We start from the raw sequence: 21,946 nt of genomic DNA, 5'->3' as shown, positions 1-21,946 counted from the left end.
CAGTTAGTGAGGAGACTAAACACAAATGCATTCACACAAGAGACATCTCATAACACCATCATATATGAGGAAAACCCAAGATGGGAAAAACCTCAGTGAGCAATGTTGCTAGAGACTACTGCTCCAATCTAGACTCACAATGAATCTCTGTTACAATGTATAGGGCACCAACCCAACGAGCACCAACCCCTGATTTAGGGCGCCAACCTAAGGAGCACCAACCCCTAACTTGTTTATGGGATACAAACCCTGCACCAAGCTATAACTTAGTGACCATAGTGAACATTCAAATACAAAGTAATATCCTAGTTACAAAAGAGTTTTTCAACCTTTGCACATAACTTCCTTTTGCCGGTGAGACACCTACTCTGCTACATTGGTTCACTCTTCTACTGCTTTCATCTATTGTTGCATTGTTGGTAACCTTTGTTGGTTCACCTCTACTCTTTTTCTTCTCTACTAGATCTCCTCCTCACTGATCTTCCCTTCAATCCTCTCAACTGTCTTCCTTCTGGTACAAGAACCTATCGATTATCTCCTTAGATGCATTCTAGCTGCTATAACGGTTGCTCAAACCATACCGGTTAACCCTTTGTTAAACCCTATCATCAGTTTAACCTTCACTCCCTCAGTCACTATCCTCTTCTGCTATTTTCACCTTGACTAATCTAACTCTCTCATGCAACACTCAATCACTTCGCAACAACTCACTCTTCTATCCTCTAGTAGGCTTTAACCTGATTTTCTTGCCAAAAACCAATTCAAATCATGGGCGGTTAGGGTTTCCTCATTAACCTCGAGGAAAACCAAATCCAATTAGATTTTATTTGATCTAATTGCCCAGACAGCTATTTGCACATCACCGTCATTGTCGTGTCTTCTTGATCACGCCTTCTATCTTTGACATTCTGCTTTTTACCCTATCAGCTGATTTCTTGATCGATCACCAAGATTGGTCTTGTGGTTTCCTTTATTTGCCTTGATCTACTCAATCACTCTAAGCTGGCCCTCAATTGTCCTCCCGTCGAGTCACAAACCTCTGCAACAGCTCTACAACACATCCCATGATTTACGAGATCTACCATTAATATCGACAACCTCAACAACTACCTCGTCAATGCACACTCCATCTACCACTGCATGCAAGTCCACCACCTTGACTACACGTGGCATCCATGTCAACCAATCTACCAGCTTTGACCTTTGTGTTGGTTCAGATAGGATCAGTGACCAACTTCATTACTGGGTTCATCTACCGGCTTACTAACCCTGCTGGTAAAACCCTAAAAATGGTTTGTAATCAAACTTGCACTCTAATGGTATGATGAAAGAATAAGGATCCATTCAACTACTGAGAGGGGGGGGTGAATCAATAGATAAAAAACTGATATAAACTTTCACCAATGTCTAAAACAACCTCTCAAAGAAAACTCTAAACTTACAAGTTAAACCACTAAACTACAAATGCAATATCACTGTCAAGTTAAACCGGTTGACCGTTATAATAAATTAACAGTAAACAACTTGAAACTCACAAACATTGAAATACTTTACTGACATAAGTAAAACCTCATTTTAGATTGTTGTCGCTTAACATAACATATCAAAGTGGATTTAGTAGTTAAGCAATTCAACCATAGTAAACATAACCACAAAAAAATTCACCACTTGACATAATATTGTTGACGTGGAAACCCAAATGGGAAAAACCATGATGGGGATAAATACCCTCAATTATTTTGAACTCTTCTAAAGTTCACCCTGTTAGGAGCCAAGCCTGTTAAAGCTTTACAAAAGTCCTGTTAAGAACATATCCTGTTAGGGACCACCCGGTTAAGGGATTGACTATAATGCCCTATTAGAAGTAATACCCTATGAGGAATAACCTTGGTAGAGGATTTTAAATCCAAGCTAATGGACCACTTGGTTAGAGGACTTGAATAACACTAAGCTTGTTAGAGCTTACCCAGGTAGGGGATTTTACCGTTGTAATTGTTAGAAAACAATAGGGGTTTGCTGATCTTTTTGAATAGCACTACACTTGCTTGTTCAAATCCTTTTCATTCCTATTTGCCTTTACACAAACTACAGATACATCATCCGGTTCGGCAACCACACTCAACTAGAAATTTGCCAACTCTAAAACAAAACAACTCATCGACCTTATAAACTATTGGTATTATGGATGACTTCATCATGTGTTGCATTGGTTTTGTCATTGATGTCAACACTTATCTTCTTGGAGGTCTACACTATTGATTTGGTGCTATGGTTATATTGGTTTATTGTTGAACCGGTATATTGTGTTCACCAACATGGTTACTAGCTTATGCACAATCACCAGTATATCTTCATGAGAAGGATATATTGTTCACTGGTAGTGATGATGATTTGTTATCAACTAGAGATCATTTGGTTATGTCGAAGACATGGATTTGGTGTTTTTTTATTGGTCTAATCGGGTTGACAAATTTGCCCTTACCAGCAAACAGGTCTAGGTTATGGACTGGTACATGATATCTATTCTAGATCAACATGACACATTATGGAGATGGTTTACTGATTGGATAATGTGGTAAATGCATTGAGATGACATATTGTATCGCATCAAGACTTATTTGTAATTGATTTTATTGTAATATATTTAGTGAGCCAACCTCACGTATAGGTCTTAGGTTTTGTATATATGATTTTAAAATCTTATTGAAGATCGATCATGATAAGTGTGTGCAAATATTGAAGAGAAAAAATAAGCATATCCTTGGGCAAATTACGCAGACATTATCTAAAGGTTGAAGGAAAGGTTATGAAGGTGTTTGACACTCATGTTTAGAGCTTAAACTGGTACTGAATCCATAATTACAGATGCTATCCTAAAGTAGTACATTGTCATTGGATTTAACCATCCAACTATAGTCAATGTGACTCCTATTCTATGATTGAGCAGTGATCTCTAGGCAGTTGGCCTTTCTACATGTGCAGACCCCATTTGTATACACTTACTATCTGTAGTAGTATCATCTGATTGTGGGTAAGGTTTCCCACCGTGGTTTTTCCCATTACAGGGTTTCCATTTCAAAATCTCTATGTCATGTGTTGTGGATGTTTTTTCTCTTTCTGTTTCATGCATTAAGTTACACCGGTACTACTATAACCATTAAACTATTTTACTAACACTTAAGTTTGGTTTACCGGCACTAAGTTTTAAGTTGGATTAATTTGCTTTGGATTATAATTTATTGACAACTGGTTGACAACTGATTCACCCCCCCTCTTAGTTGTCCTTCCTAGATCCTAACATAAACAAATCAATAGGTCAGTAACAAAATAAAAACCTAATTCTCTCATCGAGATTACAAACAAGTCGGTTCAAGTATGACCGTCAGATTACATAAAAATCTTTGCACATCATTCAAGATTCGACCACTCCTTGATCACTGCTTCATCAAACTCTATAACTGATCATGTGTTTGCATTACATGCAATAGACTTGCTCTTTCCCAGGATAAAAACTATTATCTCAACGTGCCAAAAACACTTAGAAAATCTTCTCATACGATATGCATACGTGTCATAATCATTACCACTCATCATTGGATCATAAACCAATACAACCAATTGACCAAACCTAATCAGTTAGCATTTATCATATCAATAGGTAGGGTTTATCAGTTGATCTCTCCAATATATAGCAATACTGGTTCACTCCACAAATTCACCTACTAGTTACAGTTCCTTTCACTAGCTCTTCCTACTAGTTACAAAACAACATTATAATAACATCATTACTGGTTAATTGACATCAATGACAATATAACATTTCATTAATGCAATCTTCATGCAAATGGCAACAATCTCCCCCTTTGGCATTGATGGCAATACAAGTATAATTACCCTTGATTGCTATGATTGTGAATAGGAATCCTGGTTTACATTTTACTATGTACTCTCCTTGTCTTCAGCTGGTAACTGGCTATAGACCTTCTCTCTGTCAATTATACAATTCTTGTCATATAATCATATAATTCTTCTCCCCCTTTGACAACAATGCCAAAGTGAAAGTAAAACATGCAATGTCAAACTTCACTACTAAGAATCATCAACCTGAAACTTGATGCTCCCCCTGTGGAATAACTCCACTTCTACACCAATTTGCTGTAAATTTTGCAATTAGCTCTGGGAATTATGTACTCTACATCATGCTCAATTGACCTCATGGAGGGGTACAACCCCTAGCTGACTTCTAAGATACTCAAAAGTAGTCTTAGGCAGAGGTTTAGTAAAGATATCTGCAAGTTGCTCCTTGGTAGAAACATGATCCAATATCACATCTTTACTCTGCACTTTTCCCTCAAGAAATGATACTTCAATTCAATATGCTTGGTTCGTGCATGCAAAACAGGGTTCTTGGAAATATTTATGGTACTGGTATTGTCACATAAGATCTTTACAGGTTATGTAAACTTCAGCTTGAAACCTTCCAAAATGCATCTCATCCAGATATCCTGGGTACAATTCATATAAGCTGCAACATACTCAGCTTCAGCAATAGACTATGATATACAACTCTACTTTTTGCTACTCCATGAAACAAGTCTTCCTCTAAGAAAGAATTCTCAACCAGTTGTGCTTTTCCTATCATCAACATTAACTACCCAATCTGCATCTATATACACCTTCAAATCAAAGTTGCCTGCTTATAGATACCATAATCCATAGTGAATAGTGCCTTTCAAATATCTAAATATCCTCTTGGTTTCTATCAAATGTGTTTCTTTTGGATTCTTCTGAAATCTAGCAACTAGACCAACTACATGAGCTATATCCGGTCTGTTGTGAACACCATAGTGCAATTTCCCAATCACTGACCTGTACTCCATTTCATCAACAAATGTGGCTTCATCTTCCTTAAACAATTTACAACCTGTAACCATTAGTGTCCCAACTGGTTTACAATCACTCATACCAAATCTCTTTAATACCTCTTTCACATACTTAGACTGTGTGATGAAAATGCCACTCTTCATTTGTTGTATTTGCACACCTATAATTTTTTTTATCTCTCCCACTAGAGACATTTCAAATTAATTTTTTATTTCATTTGCAAAGTCATTACTCATGTCATCATCTACAAACACTTCACTAACTAGTATCTTATCTCCTTCAGATTTGAGATATATTTTGTTGTCTTCATTGATTCTCTAAAAACCTATCTTCATCAGGTGTAAATGAAGCTTTTCATACCATGCTCTCAGTGCTTTCTTTAACCCATATAGTGCCTTGTACAATTTGCATGCCATGTCTTTTTCATCAATCAAAACATAACCATCTGGTTGCTCAATGTATAGTTCTTCTTCTAGTATTCCATTGAAAACTACTAACTTCACATCCATCTAATATACTTTGAATCACTTATATGCTGCAAATGCAAGTAAAGTCTTGACACCTTCTAGTCTAGCATCTGGTGCAAAAGTCTCACCATAATCTTCTCCTTCTTCCTGTGCATAACCTTTGCAAACCAATCTATCTTTGTTTCAGACTACTACACCATCTTCATTTAGTTTATTCCTGAATACCCACTTAGTCCCTATCACATTTTTATTCACCGGTCTAGGTACTAGGGTCCATGTGTTATTCTTCTTAATTTGATCAAGCTCCTCCTCCATAGCTTTGATCCAATGATCATCTCCAAATGCTTCATTAGCATTTCTAGGCTCAATAGTGGATATCATGCAAGAAGTTTCTCTAATTCTTCTTCTGGTTAACACTCCAACATCCTTATCTCCAATAATCTAGTCAATATTATGCTTGAGTCTCACATACCTTGGAATAACATGATCATTATCTTCAGTTTCTTCTTTTGTATCTACCTGTCCTGGTTGAACTGGTACAACAACATTCTCTTTACCAGTTTCAGGTTTCACCAGTTTTGGTTCCAAAAACAAAATGCAAGGATCTTCATCCTTTTTCTCCACACTGGTTTCCCCTGAGACTTTAGGATACTCATCCACTCGAACATCAACACTCTCAGTGATTCTCTATGTCTGGTTGTTATAACATTTGTAGGCCTTACTCTTGGTGGAGTAACCAAGAAATATACCTTCATTACTTTTAGCATTAAACTTACTAACATAGTCACCTCTCTTAATAAAACATTTACTGCCAAATATCTTAAAATAATTGACATTAGGTGATCTACCATACCAGTATTCATAAGGAGTCTTATCCTTACCTCTCTTTGCCAATATTTGGTTCATAGTGTAGACATATGTGTTGACAGCTTCTCTCCAAAAAGTTTTAGCACACCTCCTTGTATCAACATCATTGTAGCAACTTCAACAACTGATTGGTTGTTCCTCTCTGCAATACCATTATGTTGTGGTGTCCTTCGTGCATAAAGATGTCATTTGATACAATTTTCTTCACAATATCCAGTGAATTCCATAGAAGTGAATTCACCACCTTGATCAGTCCTCAGACACTTTATCTTCTTACCACTCTCCTTTTCAACTAAAGCCTTGAATGCCTTAACTTACTGAATGCTTATGTTTTATCGTTCAAGAATGTGACCCACATCATTCTTGAGCAATCATTTGTCAAGATCATAAAATATCTATCACCTTGACTAATTTTAGTCCTTATTGGTCCACAAAGGTCTGTATGAACCAAATCTAATAGAAGTTCCACTGAAAAAGATTTTCTCTTAAAAGTTGAGGATGTCATCTTTCCCAATAGACATTCCTTACATAGAGCATTAACTGGTTTGTCCAATTGAGGCAAACCTGTCACTGTCTTGGACTTACTCACTTTAACAATGTTATCAAAATTTATATGATAAAATCTCCTATGCCAAAGCCAACTATCATCTACTTTAGCAATTAAACAGTTGTTGACTTTAGGATTTAGGTGAAACAAGTTACCTTTAGTTTTATTTCCGGTTGCAATCAGTTCACCATTGCTCCCATAGATTTTGCACATACCATTCTTAAACTCCAATGGGTATCCTCTATCATTGAGTTGAGAAACACTCAAAAGATTGTTCTTTAATCCTTCAACCCAGTAGACATCATCTGCACTGCTCTTTTCATTAAGAGAAATAGTTCCCTTACCTTTTACCATACAGGGTGAGTCATTACCAAATCTCACAACTCCGCCATCAAATTCCTTCAAGGAAAGAAATTTGCTCTAGTCACTCGTCATATGATGTGAACAACCACTATCAATGATCCAATCATCAGAATTATCATATGCAAGAAAATAATGCCTTCTAATCTGATTTCTCCTCTTTAATGGCTACAAAAATAATTTCTTCATTAGCATCAACCTCAGATTCCTCATCAGTGATACCACCATCAACTGCAATAAGACAATCTCTTTTTCCTTTTCCCTTGTACTTCTTAAACTTCTCTCACTTGTGCTCATTATCACCATTAGGACAATTAGCTACAATGTGTCCAATCTTGTTGCATGCAAAACATTTCAAAGCTAATTTACCTTTGTACTTACCGATACCTCTAGGCAACCGCTTGGCTAGCAATGCTTCAAGCTAAACCAAACTATCTTCATCATTGACTTCTTTGGAGGATCTAGATTCATAACTGTGACTGACATCTCTACTTTTCCTCATAGATGGGTTAGAAACTAGAGCTCTAAATGCAGATTTAGATTTCTAAAAACTACCATCATAACCATTTAATTCAAAAGCAATAAGCTTACCAATGATGGAGTTAAGGGTTACCTTAGTTTTGTCAATTGACTTTAGCTCCTGAATGGCTACAGCTTGGATAGTGTAGGCCAATAGAAGGGTTCTCAACACCTTGATAACCACTGTGGCATCTTCCACTTTACCACCAACACTCTTGATCTCACCAACTATCTCTTTTATCCTTTGACCATACTATTGAATATTCTCACCTTTAGCCATCTTCATGTCATCAAATTTTTCTCTTAGACTCTTCTTTAGCAATCTTCACATGTTCATCACCGCTATTAATCTCTTCAAGTTTCTTCCATACCTCATATGCAGTCTCCAGACAATTGGACATTAACATATTCTGCATCAGACAAAGAACTAATAATAGCCTCTAATGCTTGATTGTTTTCTTATTTCTCTTTCTTCTAATCATCAGCCATAATCCCACTAGGTGCAACATATTGAGTACCAACGTGTTTCCAATATTGACTTCCTAGAATCTTAATATAAATTTTCATTCTATCACTCCATATCCTGTAGTTCTCTCTATTAAACTTTGGACCTTCCTTCTAAATCATGTTCTACAAGATCTTTCCCTCAAGTTGTTAGGCTTAGACCTTAGAGGACTTGAGAAGATCTGATACCAATTGATGGTATGATGAAAGAATAACGATCTAGTCAACTACTAAGGGGGGGGTGGTGAATCAGTAGATAGAAAGCTGATATAAACTTTCACCAATCTCTAAACAACCTCTCAAAGCAAATTCTAAACTGACAAGTTAAACCACTGAACTACAAATGCAATATTACTGTCAAGTTAAACCGGTTGACTGTTATAACAAATCAACAGTAAACAACTTGAAACTCACAAACATCCAAATACTTTACTGACAAATGTAAAACCTTATTTCAGATTCCTATCAGTTAACATAACATATCAAAGTGGATTTAGCAGCTAAGCAATTCAACCATAGTAAACATAACCACAAAAACATTCACCACTTGACACAATATTTTTGACATGGAAACCCAAATGGGAAAAACCACGGTGGGGATGAATACCTACAAGTATTCTGAACTCTTCTAAAGTTCGCCCTATTAGGAGCCATTCCTGTTAAAGCTTTACAAAATTCCTATTAAGAACAAATCATGTTAGGGACCACCCGGTTAACGGATTGACTATAATGCCCTATTAGAAGCAATACCCTGTGAGGAGTAACCCTGGTAGAGGATTTAAAATCCAAGCTAATGGACCACCTGGCTAGAGGATTTGAATAACACTAAGCTTGTTAGAGCTTACCCGGATAGGGGATTTTACTATTGTAATTGTTAGAAAACAACAAGGGTTTGGCAACATGTTTGAATAGCACTACACTTGCTTGCTTAGATCCTTTTCATGCTCCTATCTACCTTTATACAAACTGCAAATACATCATCCGGTTCGGCAACCACACTCAACTAGAAATTTGCCAACTCTGAAACAAAACAACTCATCAACCTTATAAACAAATCAATAGGTCGGTAACACAACAAAAACCTAATTTTCTCATAGAGATTACAAATGAGTCAGTTCAAGTATGACTGTTGGATTACATAACAATCTCTGCACATCATTCAAGATAGCCTCGACTGCTCCTTGATCACCGCTTCATCAAACTTTGTAACTCATCACGCATTTGCATTACATGCAATATACTTGCTCATCCCCAAGATAAAAACTATTATCAATGCACAAAAAACACTTAGAAACTCTTCTCATACAATATGAATACGTGTCATAATCATTATTTCTCATCATCAGATCATAAACCAATATAGACAATTCACCAAACTTAATCGGTTAGGGTTTATCATATCAATAGGTAGGGTTTACCCTTTGATCTCTCCAATATATAGCAATATCGGTTCACTCCACAAATTTACCTACCGATTATAAAACAACATTATAACAACATCATTACTGGTTAATTGACATTAATGACAACATAAAATTTCATTAATGCAATCTTCATGCAAATGCCAACACACTCTGCTTCTCTTTTGGTGGAACACTCAACCGGTCAACACTCTTGCTAACCAACCTTATGCAGATCTTCATCAAATGGGAGTCTTTTGCATCTGCACCTTCTCTTTATTACTGGTGGACATACATACCGGTAAGAGCTCTTTATGATACTATGTCATCATCCTTCACTAGACTCCATCTTCAATCCGACCATTTTCCTTTGACTATATCTTCTCAGCCTTGCCTTCTCCCTGATTAGCTCGAACCATATCTCAACCAGTTTGTCAAAGTGACAAACCCATCACTCCTCAGCTGCACCAGCATCCCAACATGCCTTCTCTGTTGGTTTAGTGCATACACCTATTTTCAAGCACTTGAGGCATTCCTTTGATTCACCGGTAGATCCAGTGTGAGCCTTCAAACACTTGCTTTCACCTCTTCTTCCTTATCTCACAATAGGAGATAAGCTCCACTTACCGGTGAAGTGATACCTTGTCATCTACATCCAGCAATGCACACATGTGGCTTCCCTATTTGTGTAGCATATCTTCAACCAAGCACATGTGATTTGGTGTGGGCACATTCACTATCAGTCATCTCTTCACATGGTGATTGCAATTCTATCTGGTGGGAGTCCTACTATTCTACAACCTCACAGCATACTGGTGACTTGTTCATTCTTCTCCTATGGTGTTGATGTGATTTAGGTTACATTTTTCCCCTTCATCAAAAACAACATCCAAGAATCTTGCTCATTGTCAACACTTCACTTATCAGTTGACATCCTTTCCTTACTAGTGATACACTATTCTGGTATCGGTAACCTTACCATTTCATCCACACAAGTCAGACACTAACTTGTGTACCCATGACACCAATGGTCATTACTTTGAATGCCATTCTCTTCTTTACCTTACCAATGTTCTGAATGTTGGCATATGTGCAGAACTTGGTGACATGATGATATTGTATGTTGTCATTGATATCATTATGTTGAAGTAAGCAAACTGGCAAGAGAACTGGTATGATATTGAGAACCGGTATATGTGAGAACCGGTATGATAATGTGAAGTAGTATATGTGAAAAAGTGAAGTGGTATGTTGGAATGAGAACCTGTATATGGGAAGTTTTGTATTAGGGTTTCATTTGGCATGACTACCGGTTGGTAGTCTCAACTTCGGGGTTTCTGGTTGATGCATTCCAAGCCTGTGTGATTCAACTGATGACATCTTGTGATGAGTTAGCATTGTAACGAAGAATAGATAGTGTTGCCATGTCAGCCTTGTGCGCGTGAAGGATTTCCTTGAGGATCTTGCATGGAGATTGATCCTATCTACCTCGGGAATGTACAAAGTCTCTGTAAATAGTGGAGAGTGTGTGATGGGTTATCAGCTTCCTGAAGCAGAAAAGAATGAACGTTGGAGAACGTCTTGAGATTTGTTCAAGACTATTGTATTTGATGCAGTGTGATTAACGATCAGGATTGAACCGACTGAATTGTTTAACCTAAATGTTTAGGGTTTAGGGTTTATGCTACCGACCTTTATGTTTCCTATAAGATCATTGATATTTTTCATTTTGAAGTTGTTAGCAAATGTTATGTGTGTATCCAAGTGAAGAGATACTTGATTCTTGCCTGACCGGAGAAGTGTGTTGATACCTATAGAGTGCGATTGCAGAAGCAAAGGAGCTAAAGTGGATCTGCCTTGGCATTGAGTGTTGTTATTAGATTAGTGTATTACCTGTTGACTTCTAACCATTTTAGCAGTAGGAAAATCCCTTAACCGGGTAGCTTTAACAGGGTGACTCAATTCAATGAGTTCTTAAAATCCTCTTGCGAGGTAATCTCTAACAAGGTTTTAACCTTTAACCGGGTATTTAGCCATCCCTTTATTGGGTGATCCCTAGCAGGATCGATTCCTAGCAGAACCTATTGTAAAAGTCTTTAACCAGACTAGGCTCCTAACAGAGCGAACTTCAAAAGAGTTCAAAGAACAGCTTGTGGGTATTCATCCCCACCATGGTTTTTCCCAGTTGGGTTTCCACATGAAAAATTAGTGTGTCATGTGTGATGCTTTTCATGTGATGCTTTAATATTTTCTGTCAAGTGGTATAGCATGTTGAATCGACAGTCATTATATTTCTGATGATATATTACTTGTTTATGCATATGGGTGAAGTGGAAATGAGATATTAGATTGTGTAGAGATCTAAGTGTTTAATGGTTTATGCTATTAATACGATCACTATGTGTAACCGGTAGTCCCCTGATTTAGACTAGTGTTACTATTTACCAGTTAAGTGCACTCTTTGCAGTCAAACTGGTTGAGGGAAAGTTTTTGTCTATACTAATTCACCCCCCCTCTCAATACCAGTTTGGTACTTACTGTTCATCATTATTCATCACTGAAACACAAGGTGATATCAAGGATATATCATCTTGTACTCTTGCATGATAGTGTTGCAGATACATCCCTTCTACTGGTAGTCATCCCATACCAGTTGACATCAATGACAACACAATTCCAATGGTCGTGCATGAAGAGAAAACTCCCCAAACACTACAAATTGAAGGTGGCGATTGTGTTCAGCCCACTGCAAAAGAGGAAGTACAAATAATGATGAACCTTTGTGGCAGAAAATGCAGCAATGGACAATCTGGGATACTTCCATAACATGGTAGAGTTTGCAATATGTGATTCATACAGGATTCATCCTTTGAATTCACATCTCGATGTATGTTGCCTTGACTTCATGCTTGCATGGGAGATTGCTATAAATTTTAAGATGGATAATGAAGAAGATACATGTGAAATTGAAGAAGGTAATTTGAAGAAGGAAGAACCTCATATTTCTTGTTTATTAGAAGGCTTTGAAGTAAATAGTCCATTGGTAGTTGAGTGTCCTGGTTTGCTACTTAGGATTGGTGTTCATGATAATGGTGTGTTAGAAATCAAATTTAATCTTGTTGATGATTAGTATAACACATCATTAATGGATTTTGTTGTTAATGAACCTAAGTGGGATGACAAGATGTATCACAAACTGGGATCTCATAAGGATGAAGTCACCAAACATGAGCATGTTCTTACGACGTGATCAAATAAGGTTGCTTCCTTCCTTTTCCCTCCATGTGTTGATTACTTTGTGTTTGAACATGAGGTGGGGAAAATTAGAACTTGTTTGTGGGTAAATCATGGTGAAAATGTAAACCCATAGTTGTTGATTTTTAAAGTGTTGTGCTCTCAAAATGAAATGAAATTGCTAAAATTTTACATTTTTGAGTTTGCTAGACTTAGGAGTTGGCCTACTAAGTTTTTACTACTAAAAATAGTGTAAAATTAGTTAAGAAGTGGTAAAAAAAAATTCTATTTTGTTTTGTTAAGATCGAGTCTTAAGTTGGCTTATTGTTAGTTTAGGCTAGCTAGCTAGCTTATTGTTTCCTTTTTCCTTTCGGGTTTCCTTGTTCCTCCTCTTTCTTTTGTTTGGGGCTCCTTAATCTGAGGTGGAAGTTGGATTGTCGCATGAAAGGTATAATAGAAAGTGGCTTAATTGATAGTTTTTTTTTGTCTTTCGATTACCTACATTTTAAAGTTGTAAAAGGCCCAAAGCTTGTTGCATCCTTGTTTTATAAAATGATACTCAAGGCCTTGTTTTTCTTCTTCTTCGAGCAAACTAGAAATATAGAGCACCAATTCTATGGGAAGCTTGTACGCTCATTTTCACCAAGGGTGAATAGTATGCAATATGTTTTAGGAGTTTTCTCTAGTACAATATTGTGACCATATGTTTCCTATTTGCAGTAAACCTTGCAAAGGATCATATGTATGAGCTCTGCATTTATAAAACACCTTAAAATCCATCTTAATGATTTAAAATTTGTTTCTCTTCACTTGTGATCCATAATTTTATATGAGTTAATAGAATCAACAATTTTAAATTCATATCTCTTCACTGTGTTGAATGAGTTTTGAGTGGATATTGGCTTCTTCTAAAGTAGGAGATTAAAATTTGCTAATTTTTGTTCAAAAGGATTCTATGTAGATAACAATTACTGAGTTACAATTGATAAATTCTTTTGTTGTGACTAATACCAGGTATTAACCACACTAGGCCCAAGGCACTGCAGAGAATACATATTTTTTCATTGTAATAATGGTTCATCTATTGCATAACCCAATAGACAAGGCACTGGTCATACTATTGTGTTGCTAACTATACTAGAGGTAAAAAATTCATCAAAACACTTTAAATAATCATTGTATTTCATAAGTTCTTTTAGTTTTAAGTATAAAGTTTAAAGATCATTGATTCACATAGTAGTCTGGGAATACATATGTTGTAGCATCATATCTACCTGAAGATACTAAAAAATGCTACCATGAGTGATACCCACCTTGGTCCTACAAACCCTAAAGTGTAGAGAGTGTGATTAGTTCCTTATTCCTAGTCCACACTCTATCAATTGGTCCACTGATCTGGGGTCTTAGAGATTGAGATTGGCCTCTCATAGAGATTTCTTGGAGCAATCTGTTAGAAACACCAACACAATGGACAATGCATTGGTCATACTATTATGCTACTAATTGTAAAAGGAAGAAAAATTCATGAAAACACTTCAAATAATCATTGTATTTAATAAGCACTTTTGCTTTCAAGTTTTTCTTTTTAGGAAAGTTTGGTTCTCATTGTGATCAAAATTACATATGGATGAAGGCAACATCCTATAAAGTTAAGGATCATTGATTCACATAGCAGTATGAGAACATATCAATTGTACCATTATATCTACCTGAAGAGACTAAAAATGCTACCATAAGGGATACCCACCTTGGTCCTGTAGAGCCTAGTCTGTAGATATTGTGATTAGGTCCTTATCTTTGGTCCACACTCTATCAGTTGGTCCACTGGTCTGGGGTCTTAAAGATTGAGATTAGCCTCTCATAGAGATTGATTAAAGAAATCAGTTGGAAACACCAACAAATTGCAGGTTTATTTCAAGGAGAAATAATAATTCTATAATTATATTGCAGCAAGGTAGACACAACTTATAGTGATTCTTAAGTAAAGACAACAAATACATGAGGAAGCTTCTGTAATTTATCAATTTCTTTATTATTATGAAAAACTGAAATAGGATACAATTTAATGGTGCAATAGAGGGCTAGACAAACATGCGTCTACCTTTAACAGTTAACACCAACAATCAACTTGTAATGGGGAAACCTAATTGGTCTCATACAAGTTCATAGAGGGCATTGCCTTGATTTTAAATAATACAAATATAATATCTATAGAGTTGTAGAGAGCATGCACCATGCCAATCTGTTTTATTGATGACCTTCTAGCACCTTTAAATTTTGATTTGATAACCCCATTGACATCATGAATGACATATGAATTTTTATTAATCCATGTACCTGCAAATTTGGATCACCATGTGAGACCCAAATTTGTATTGAAATTTCATTTAGAACATATTTTATCTTTCCTCCAATTTCATTTCACTACAAAACATGAATGGCTAGTGAAAGAAACTTACACCAACAAGTAGGTAGCCACGAATTGGTTGAGTTACCCTGAACGTTCACCATCAAGAATATTCATTGCACCTGAAGCCAAAAAGTATAAAACCAATATTACATTTGATAAAAAAAATATTTTTAAATAATCTAACATATAAGATTACATAGTGAAGAAGAAAATAGAATATTTTGAAAATAAACCGTGTTCATATTTTTAACAAAATTTTTAAAAAAATGTGATCTCTTTCTTCTAATTTTTCTGTATCATTCCTAGCATTGTAAGATAAGTTGGATGTTGTTATGACATAATCAAGTTCCACAAAAGCATGATCTATCAAATCATACTTGTACATGGATTGCCCCTTTATTCTATTGTACCAACATAATTGAAGCTCAAAGCCTTATGGCCTATTGAAAAGGTTAATGTCAATATGGTAATCAAATGCCCTATTACCATCCTTCCTCCATATTCTTTGTAAACCTTCCAATGTACTAGGTTCCACAAGAAACACCTTGTCTCGTACTTTGAGAAACACCTTTTTCTTGTAGCACGTTCAGTGGGAGGTACTGAATTTCTCTCAAACACCCTGCAATTTGATCCAATTCCAAAGATAATTGAAACACACTTTACGGAGGCCCTCTCATCTAGCCTAAAGTAGACTCCATTCCTTACTTTAGTCAACCTATCTTTGGATAATGTTAGATTTCCATTGAACTGACTAACTAAGCAATATTTGAACATATCCTTACCGTCAAGCTCGACCACTAGTTTTACAATTTTTTTTACATTTTCATCAATGGAATCTAAAATTTCATGTAACTCATACCTCCACTCACTTTCCATTATTTGCAATTCACCATGATTGTGTACCGCTGAAGACATAGATTGGAATATAGAGTTGGAATGAGTTGGTGCAAAGTCATCAGTTACTTCATCCACAACTTGGAATGTTGGATAATTTTGGTCCTCTATCCATGGTTTAACCTGTTGGCATTTGCACACTCCAATGAGACATTGTATGTGATTGAAGGTTTTGTCATTGATGGCAACCTTACAATCCTATAGAACCAGTCAATGCTTCATCGACAGGACAGAGTGATGCTTCACCGGTAGGACAGAGTGATGCTCCACCGACAGGAAGTTCTTCATTGAATTGAAGAAAGTTTCCTTGAGGGTTTGGTGATCTAATGACACATGTGCTATCATTCCCTCGATTAGAGATGAGAAGTTGGAAATTACTTCATTACCGGTAGACAATGTTAAGTGAATACTTAACCGACATGCATTTAATATGGTAGATGGCAAAAAGACCTTATAAATTTGTGGTTTTGGCTCCATTTCATTTCACTGAGATTTCAAACCTACGAAGAGTGCGAAGATTCTGAGCTAAGACATTTTGAGCAAAGAGGAAAGACCACTTCAAGAAATCATCCATCCTAAAGGCAGTAAAAGGTATTTTATCATGGCATCCACCTCTGCACTTGAATATATAGCAAACCCTACTATTGTAAAAGTTGTAAAAATGCCTAGGCCCATATTTCAATTAGTTCTTGAGATAGCAAAGAAAGATGATACTTTAGGTGCTTTTTCTCAAATTCCTAAAGGAGTTGTTTATGCTGAAGACCCTAGAATTTACATTCACTGCAACATTGAGGAACTAGGAGATGAAGAGATTAAAACCATGTTTAAATATGTCATATGTGATGAATCCGGTAATATAAAAGATGAACATAAGATCATTGAAACCCTAGGATTTATAGAGATCCTTAGCATTCCTGAATTCCCCAAGGATGTGATTAGGATAGTCTTAAGTAGGGTACATGGTGAATTTTTCTGGTTAGATGCAATTCACAAAATTACCAAGGAAGCTGTGAAAGCTATCACAATGTTACCAACCACCGGTAAAAGGCCAGAAAAAACTAAAAAGGTCTCCAATGACCTAGTTATGAACCTAACTGGTACAACATCCGACAAAAGGTTCTTAAGAGTCAATGTTTTAAAAGATACTAAAGTAAGATTTATCAGCATGATATTAGGATATAAGGCAACTCATGCAAATAGACTCAATTCAGTGTCAAGACTATGCATTAAGAGTGCTTATGACATGGTCATAGATAATGCAAACATTAATGTATGTGAGTGGTTGAAGGACGAATTAATTGACAACTTAGGCAAGATTAAGAAGGACAAGAAAGGAACTTTTAGGTTTGGAAATTTGCTAGTATGTCTGATGCTACATATAACCAAACAGGTTCCCGGTATAGGCTACAAAGAACTTGGATATGATATACCAGTAGGTAAACAGCTAACAAAATTATTCAACAATATGGGAGAAGATAAGGATCAAAATATCCAAGACTATTTTCAAGCACTTAAGGCCAAAATAAAGAAGAGAATCCGACTATCATAAAAGATTGTTGACAAATATAAGGATGAAATATGTTTTGTAATAAAAAAGGATGAAATTTGGATGGAAGAAGTCATCCCAAGAACAATTTGGGTAATAGAGATGGGCTATGAAACAGATGATCATATAATTGAGACTTATGCTGAAGCACTTATGGAAGCCCCTAAAGAACCTAAGGAAGAAGTATTTGGTAGTGCAGAAACTATTGAAAGCCAAATACAATCCCATAAAAGAGTAAAAAATGTTGAGGCAGTTGTAAGAAGAGGTTCTAGGCAAGCAAAGGAAATCAAGGATAAAGTAATGAAACAAACCAGTATAACAGAGGATGAGTTAGCAGCTCCACAACCTGAAACTCACCTATCACTGGTAGGCACATCTTTAGAGAATGACATGCTTACAACTTTCAAGAGAGTTGTAAGGAAAAGAGATCCCTCACTAGCAACCACACCCTCACCTAGGAGGATGAGACAAAAACAACAAGCAGCGAGATCTTCGGTAAGAAAGGCTACACCAAAGAAGAAAATGACACCCAAGAAGAAGAAGAGGACAAATAAGGACATGGTCCCTCTTGACATACTGTTGAATGAAATTATAGAGGAAGGGAAACTAAAGAATATAGAGAAATTATATGACACACTGACAGTTGATGAAAAAGAACAAGTAGAAAACAATGTTATATTACATATGGACATGTATAAGAAATTTTTGATGGAAGTTATAGATGAAGTACTAGATGAACTATTCAAAAGGCTGGAAGCAAGGAGACAAGTAGTAATAGAACTTGACAAGAAAATAAAGATAGAAAAGCTACTTGCTGTATACCCGGTGAATTCACCCAAAGAAATTGATGGCTTAATTGCTGAAGCCAACCAGTCAATATTTTCTACTGCACACTGGCACATCGCTTTAATGGTTGGAAGAGTTAATGAGGTGACTAAGGAGACAAAAAATGCATGGGACATTTTCCTAGTGGAAAAAGAAAAACAAGAAGAATACATGAGCCACAAACCTATAAAGGTATATCAGAAAGAAAGAGACAAGGGTAAAGGTAAAGTTGGTGGACCACCTAGTATCAAGGTTAAAGACAACTTACCCCCACCTCCTTTGATTACTCCACTGGTAACAACAACAGCTACAAAAGATCAATCGGCAGTTGAAAGTATGGATATAGAGGATGTCAATCCTAATCCTGAAGTCTTATATACAGTGGATGTTGATACTCAAAAGATCAATATTGTGGTAGACAAGGATACAGCTAATAAGACTGACATGGCTAATGAGCCTCTGGTAGATGAGCAAACTAAAAACAGACAAGAGAAACTGACAGATGTCAAAGAGCAATAGGTAGAAACTCAGACTCGGACTAAGACAATGCAACAAATAGAGAAACAAACATAGCAAAAGGCTCTGGAATAGGAACAACAATTAGTATAGGAACAGGTTCACGAGGAAATAGTGCAATTGGCAACTGGAGAAGTAGAAAAACCATTGCTTAAGGAAATGCAAACACAAACAGAACTACCAGAGGTCAATACAAGCTTGGTTACTTCCATCGGCGGTACTTAGAATGTAGGTTCCTCATCATCAGGCTACAAATCAACTAATGAGATTGAAGTACTCTTAGATTCAATTAAAAGGATAACAGATTGCAGCTCATAGGCTTATAAAGCAATAGATGACAGAATCCCAATTTTGAAGGTAATTGCTCCTAACTATAATATAGACAATAAAGATTCTTTAGGACAACTTGATACCTTGTGTAAATATATCACAGAAAACATTGAGAAAATAAAGGAAGAGGAATTGAAGGATAAATTGGAAATTGAAAAACAAAGATTCTTTGATGAGTAGATAAAGAAGTGTACCAGGGATTTTGACACACTTCTACCGGAACTGTGTAACTTATTGAAAGAGTACAAAACTCTATACAAAGACACCTATAAGACAAACTTCTTGACTGTAGACATTGTAGATCAAGAAATTGAAAATCATCAAAACAATAGCAATTAGGACAACCACAAAACCTAAAGCTGCTATGAAAGAAATCCCAATCCAATTAATGAAGACATAAAGACAAGATATTCAAATCAAATGAAATCGGAGCAAGCCGATGTAGATATCTCCTTCATGTGGCTCCATTGTTCTTCTTTCACCTTCAAATTTGATGTGGATCTCACCTACAAGTGCAAAATGCAAGTGGAAAGCAAGTTGTTGATGAAATTCACTGTATAAGGTTACTCAAAAATGTGATTGATGTCCTTTCATTGAAGAAAATCATCCAATTTATAGACAAATTGGAGAGAGGACAAGATTAGCATGAAGAGATTTGAAAGGAAATTCAAGTTAAGAATGGCAAAATTATGACAAATGTATGACAATTTGCTATGCAAGGTGTATAACAAATTATGACAAATTATGACAAGATTGAAATGACATTCCCATGACAAAAGGGAAGAGAGAAAATAGCTTCGATGATTGCAACAAATGGAAGCATAAACATAGGAGAAAAATGAGGGAATGAATTTAGAGGAAATATTAGAAAAATTAAAGAAAATAGGAGAAATAGAAATTAGGTGAATTAATTAATAGGTTTTCATCCATTAATTAATTCATGAAAGAGACCTAGGACTAAATAAATAGATTTATTTAACCCACAAAGAAGAAGAAAAGGATTAAATGAACAAATCATAAAACCCTAGAAATAAGAGGACAAGGAATTAGGTCAAGACAACAAGAAATTAATGTAGGTTCGATCATGATTCTGATTGACAAAGGACCAATGTTGATAAATGATTGAGATTGGTTGACAAAAATCAATGACAAATTGACCAAGATTGACAAGGAGATCAAATTGATAGGCGCCAATTGACAAAGAACAATGACTAATCGATCCAAATTGACATGATTGAAAAGGACAAGGATCGATGACGAATCGATCGCAAAATGACAAGATTGACAAGGACAAGGATCGATGACGAATCGATCGCAAAATGACAAGGTTGACAAGTAGATAATCGCAAATGATTACTAATAGGCTAAAGATGATTGAAAGATTGGCAAGAGGATAAAACCCTAATTCTATCATTGATTAGGATTGAAGATGTCCAAAATGATGATAAATGAGCATGCACCATGATGCAACAGGATAAGATCGACCAAAATCATGACTGAAGATTGCTATCGACAAGACCTAATTGGAAAGCAATAAAAATGAGAAATGCAGAAGAAGGACTCGATGCTCGCAAATGATAAAGACCAAGTGCGCAACATAGAAGAAATGTTAATGCGATGCAAGAACCCTAAAATAAGGTAATGCGCAAATGTTAAAGTATGACTCCACAAGCGTTGACCATTTTTAGATGTCTACATTTTGCCCCTCTTTGAGACAATGCAATTCTAAGCATTGTTTCAAAGAACAATAATGAAAATGCCCTAGAAAATAACAATGACATATGCATGCCCCCTCAAGGAATTGGCCAAAAAAATCCAGAAAAGAGGCCAAGTGATTGATAAGAATGACAAAAGATGATAGGTTCGAATGGATCAAAAATCCAAGGTCGGATGCACAAAGGACAAGCAGTGGAAGGCGCAAAAGACCGCGACCATACTGACGGAAGAAATGTTAGTAAGAAGAAATTAAACAAAGGATAGTTAGAGATGAAGGAAAACTTGCTTTCACAAATGCACATAAGTAGGTGAGAACCTTTATTTATTGTAGCAAAGTGGATGCAGAGCATCATGGCATTGAAGGCTAGAGCTAGAACGCAACCCCTTTTGCAAAAGATAGACACATCGCACACAAGGAATGAGTGAAGCATCCTAGGGTGCATACATCAAGGGGCGAGGTCTGTGCGGCGTTAACAAAGTGAACATACTTATCATAGACACCCAATGATATAGTTGCCCCAGTTTGTGACAAACATTCCACAAACAACAAACACAACAACAAAGAAAAAGAAAGGGACCATGAACCATCCCGGTCACTCTAAATCACTCAGTGACATCATCGAGCAACATAGGAACATGATCAAAGCCAAAGATAAATCAGTAAAAAGATAAGACGCACAAATTCAACCAAGTCAAACAAACAATCTGATCGTCATTGTCAAAAGTGGAAAACAAGAATGATCATGCTATTTGGTTTCAAGGAATGCGGTACCCCGTCGAAGACAGGACACAGTCTGGTTTTGAGTATACCACACCCTATATAAGACCCATGATAATGTTGACAAGGACCAATGGTAATGTTGATGCTATTTTGATTGATGTGACAATGGTGATCAGGTTGAATGCTTGCTTGGTCGAACAGTTCAT

Source organism: Cryptomeria japonica, chromosome 4 (genome assembly GCF_030272615.1).
Source record: "Cryptomeria japonica chromosome 4, Sugi_1.0, whole genome shotgun sequence".
In the NCBI taxonomy this organism is placed as follows: domain Eukaryota; kingdom Viridiplantae; phylum Streptophyta; class Pinopsida; order Cupressales; family Cupressaceae; genus Cryptomeria; species Cryptomeria japonica.
Note: the sequence above shows the minus strand (reverse complement) of the source record.